Genomic DNA, 5,786 nt, shown 5'->3' with positions numbered 1-5,786 from the left:
TTTATGTTTGATTTTGGGTGAAAATGTATTATTTGTATCAACTAAGGGTGCAAAAGTGTCTTAAGACCAAACTTTGATGGGAAAATGTAAATTAGTCTATAACAAAAGATTCTTTTCATATTAATAAAAATTTGTACATTTTTTAAGTAATAAGTATTAACTTATATATCAATAATAATATGTTACAATGTAATTAAAAGATTTTAAATTAAGTAAGAGATTTTAAATTAAGGATAAAAGTAACATCAAATTACATATCAATATACTATCATTGATAATATATAATATCAACTTTTTTTGGATTGTCTCATATTTTTTCAACACCCTAAATTTAATTTGGGGTTTTTTGTTATTTTAAAAACCCTAAGGGGTCAGTAGAAAGTACTATATGTTGAAATATTAGGTTGACTATTTGTAATCATGTTTAGGATCCTTTCCTTTATTCCTTTATAACCTAATTATAGGAATTAACTAAATTTGATTTTAGAAATTAACAACTCATAGACAACATGCATATTTTGAGAATCACCCTTGTATATGTATTTATGAAAACTCATTGAAATAATAAAAAACAATTATTTATATGAGCAGGGTTATGTGTATAACTTTTGTATATAACTTTATTTATAAATAATGATATATCATTATATAATTGGATAGTTGAAAATTAAAGATAAAACAATATCTAATCATACGGTGATATATCATTATTTGTATATAAAATTATATACATAATTTTATTATATTTGTATCAATTAAGGATTATAAAAGATGAAGAAGGGAGACTCATTTGAATTAAGGTGGCCTAAACACTCATATTGGAGTTGGAGAGCTTGCTAGTGAGCTAAAAAGTTATGAAATTTATATTGGATTGTGACTTGTGATTATACCTACTCACTCACTTTGCATCATTTCATTACTTGTGTCCAATCATATATTATAAAACATTCATATTCCTAACTTGAATACATGAAGATTTATATTTACATGATTCAAATTTCATTCTCATGATCATAGAGATATATAATTGGTGTGTGTGTGTGTGATTCTCTAGATAAGGGCATGTTTAATAATTTGATTCATGTCATTAAAATAGGCCAAAAGACTTATTCTCACCCAAGGTTTAGTATAGTTTTTAACTCTCTCCTGTAAAGTTTTAAAAAACCTAGATATCCACTGGTCATCCAACTTTTATTAAAATTCTCAGTTAGATATAAGGGCAAAATCGTTATTTTAATAATATTATTAAATATATCATTTATTATATTTTTCCACTAGATTTTAAAAATTAACAACTTCACCCATATATAAAATTTTTCAGTTTTAAAAAGCTATATTTTTCTCCCAAACTTATGGTTTTTTTTTTTTCACTTCTTCGACTACCATTTCTGTCTCCCATAACCTCCTCTTTTCACCTTAAATTGTCATCATCACCACTATAATTCCAAGGGCTTCGTTTGGATAATCCAGAAAATTTATCTGGATGAGTCATCGTCTAGATAAAACTCTTTATCTAGACAATGAAGACATTATCCAAAAGAAGCGAAAAGCGTAATCTATACGAAAAGTTTTGTTTGGATAGTGATGCGTGCAAGCAAATTGTTTGGATTCAATAAATCTAGATAAAACCTTTAAATAATAGAAAGAGACGACAATAGTTTAGGATAGAAAAGAGGAGGTCATCGGAGACAGAGATAGTAGTTGTGGAGGCAAAGAAAAAAAACCCTGGTTTGGGGGGGGGGGGGGGTTGTGTGATTTTTTAAAATTGATAAATTTTATACAAAGATGAAGTTGTTAATTTTTAAAACCTAGGGGAAAATATTATGAATTATATTATTATTAAAATAACAATTTTACCCTTATAACTAACTGAGAATTTTAACAAAAATTAGATAACATATAAATTTTTAAATTTTTAAAACTTTACAAATAAAAATTTGAGAATACATTCATTTACGTGTGTATACATGATATAATGTTAATGGATAATATCTTTTCCAAACAAACACAATCCTCAAACATTGAAGAGAAGACTTTTATTGAATGCTTCTAAGGATGGTTGAACTGACCTATCAAGTGTGAAAAGGGAATCAAATACAGATTGATGCTAACTAAATTTGGACTACAATTGTCCCTTTCACACCAACTTCTCCACTCTTCTTTAATTCCTTCTCTTCTATTTATGTGCTTTTAATAATAAGTAGCTTTGGTTTCGCTTTCACCCATTTCTTTGCCTCTTTTCCCTCAACCCATTTACCTCAACAACATTTTACTTTTGGCAATCATTTCTTCCTTTTTCATCCACCTTTTTTTACCCATTGGTAGACACGTCAATTGGGTCGGGTTGAATGGAGGCACGGCACGAAGCACGAAAAAAAAGCACGGCACGAGAAAGCCCGGCCCGGCACTGTAGCATGCCGGGCTAGACCCATGGGCCTACTGGGCCGGGCCTCGAGCTTTGATATTAAGCCCGTGGGCTGGCCCGGCCCGGCCCGGTACTGTTTATATATATATATATATATTTTTAATTTTAATTGGCAAATTTTCTGCCTTGTGCTGCTGCCTTCTGCTGCTTCTGCCTTGTAGCAGAAGCTTTGGGCTTTATTTTTTTTTTAATTTTTTAATTAATTTATTTTTTTTATATAAACCTATTTAATTTTTCTTCATTTTCACTTCCATTTACAAATCTCTAATCTCAATTATTTTATTATATTTTCAATCTCATTTTTTTTTATTAATTATCTTTCAAAATATATCTAAATTCGTAAATAATAATTCTTTGTGTTTATAATTTTATTTTAATTTTATCATTACAAAATATTACAAATAGATTAAGTATTAAATGAATTCAATCTATTTGAATATTATTATAATATATATTTATTTATGTTTTATAATTTGAAAAATAATTTGTTTAAAAATTTTAAAAAATATTCAAAACCCGGCCCGACCCGACCCATTTATATAAGGGCCGGGCCTTGGGCCTTCATATATTAATGGGCCGGTCCGGCCCGAAAGCCCATCACTGTTTGGGCTTTAGGTCCGACCCAGCCCGTTAGCTGATGGGCCGAGCCTGAGCCAGCCCGGCCCGGCCCATCGACACCTCTACCCATTGGGAATGGATCATATGTTTATCCTCTTTGTTGCTTTGACCCATTTTTGCATCAATTATTTTAGTAATGTTATATATACAAATAATATATAAATAATGATATATCGTCATGTGATTGAATAATTTTAAATTTAAAATAGAATAACACTCAATCGAATAATATATATAAAATTATATACATAATTTTATTATAATTATATTGTTAATTTAAGTTGTGACAATGTTTTACTCATTTGTCTATATAATATAAATTTGATATTATGATATAATTTAAGTAGATTTTCAATGATTTTAATCTTATTTGAAAGGTTTTATATCAACGAATTTGAATTATTGATTTAATGTATCATGTTTAATTGTAAAGGATCTCAATCCCGATCTAACATGATTAATATTATTACTAATTTTATAATATCCAAGTTTTTCTAACAATTTTTGACAAAATAGAAGAGGTTTTCTAATGGGTTCTAAATTTATGATCAAATTTGTAAATTTAAGGAAAAAATATGTATGAGTTTAATTATGAAACATATTTACGAGTAAGTTTTATTGAAAAATAAGAGAAAAAATGCAACCACCAAAATCAAGGGTATTTCAGCAGTTTCCCAAATCCACCCAGCAAAACCAAAACCAAAACCAAAATCAACTGTCCAACAGCAACCAGCTTAATTTCGAAAATCCCATAAAAAATACAAGCTGCAATTAAAATTTGGCAAAAAGGAAAGGGCAAAATAGGAAAACAAAAAATAAAATTACAAAAGAAATCTCTATATAATTTTATTTATTAATTTATTAAAATATTTATAAAATAATAAAAATGAAAAAGAGATGAACCGCCGGCCGGAGCTGCGTTTCCGCCGTCATTTCGTACGTACAGAAACATGCCAGCTGTCTCTCGCCAATTCCAGCTGTGTTCACAAATAAAAGTTACCTGTCTTCTCTCCAGCTCTGTATCATTCGGTGTATTTTAACAATTTTTCCTTTTACTCTTTATTGTTATTTTTTTATTTACATTTTACTTGAAATTTATTTTTTTTATTTTTTATTTGAGATATTATCAGGTGGGAAAAATTAGGGTGAAAATGAAGGCAGAACCGTAATCATTTGTAAGTTGGAATGATAAAATTAATCTTGATTAACGTTTATATGGTCCTGTAACATGAGAAATAATTCAAAATAGATAGGCCAAAAATCTTGTTCCCATCCAAGGTTTGATGCAACTTTGAAGTTACACCTATTAATTTTCAAATCTTAAAATTTTACCTATCAACAGTTAAAGTTAATATAATCAATTAATTTTATTATAAATTATAAATTTATTATTTTTTAAATTTATTATACATACCCATAAAAAATAAAAATTTGTAAAAATTTGATGAAGGAATATATTATTTAGAAAAATGACAATTTTCCCAATCTTAAGGTTTTATCTTTTTTTCAAAATTTTCATTTACTATAGCCACCCCCCAAAGTTTAGAAATATACACTTTCACCCTTGTTTTCTACCATTTTCCTTTTTTTTTATCTTCGATCAATGAAAAAGCCTAAAAAAAAATCACTTGATCTTGTTGACTCAAATAGCCAATAAAGAAAATTGACATTATCAGTGAAAAATCAAAAATCCAAGTCTACAAAAACCTAACATATTTTTTCATTAAAGTGGTCAAAATTTTAATTTTTTAATTAAAAATATAAATTATATTTTTTTCCCTTAATTTTTTTCGACAAAATAAATTTATAATAAACAAAATCTACCTAAAATAACCAAAACTCAACCAGAGTAAACAAAATCAAGCAAGATATTATCAAAGTTATCTGACAACATTGTTCAATTAAGTGCCTGCTTATTTTTCTTTTGATCTTTTCATTGTGTCACATAGAAATGTTAATGTTGATATAGTTTGAATAGTTGAGATTGAATGTTGAGTTTTGGTTTACCACGTGTAGACTTTATTTATTTTGAGAAATATAATAGATCTCTTTTTCTTTCAACAGGCAATGTTGAGTTGCTTTTATTCCTCTCCCACATTCGGTTTTTATAGTTTAAACTGTGACCAAATCTTTTGCTTTCATGCCCTTAATAGATAGTTTGATGATAAAAAAATTGTTGAATCTCTGTATAATTTTAAGAGGGTTTAAATTTAAAATTCGTTAGTACTTGAATAAGATAAGACCCTTGGGTTTTACCTGTCGGACCTAACCGAAGAGGCTTTAAATATAACATTGACCCGACAGAACATATTAATAATGTCCAAAAGGGCTTTATATTCATTTTGGCTCTCTAAATAATTGTAACCCTAGAGCACTCTTGACTTGGCATTAAATTTTGCAAAATCGTGGGTCCAGTCAACCCAATTTAGTGACCGTTGATTTCATCAATTCCGTCTCATTTTATTTATCTCTTCAAACTTTTTTACCATTTTGGGTTTTCGTGTTCTCGTGCAAGTTTTGGAAAAAGCATTTATGTGCCTGTCTATGATGTTGTTCATTTTATAAATACTATGGGTTAATTTCACCCACCTCTATGAGATTATTTATTATTCACTATTAAATAATTTTGCTAAAACAAATAATTTAACTTATCTATTTTTTTTTATTAACAAGAAACTCTTTTTAAGTTAAAATATCTTTTAAATTTGAACTGATTATATTGAATAAGATAAATTTTAAATTC

Source organism: Mangifera indica, unplaced genomic scaffold, assembly GCF_011075055.1.
Source record: "Mangifera indica cultivar Alphonso unplaced genomic scaffold, CATAS_Mindica_2.1 Un_0018, whole genome shotgun sequence".
Classification (NCBI taxonomy): Eukaryota; Viridiplantae; Streptophyta; class Magnoliopsida; order Sapindales; family Anacardiaceae; genus Mangifera; species Mangifera indica.
This window is presented reverse-complemented; position numbering follows the sequence as displayed.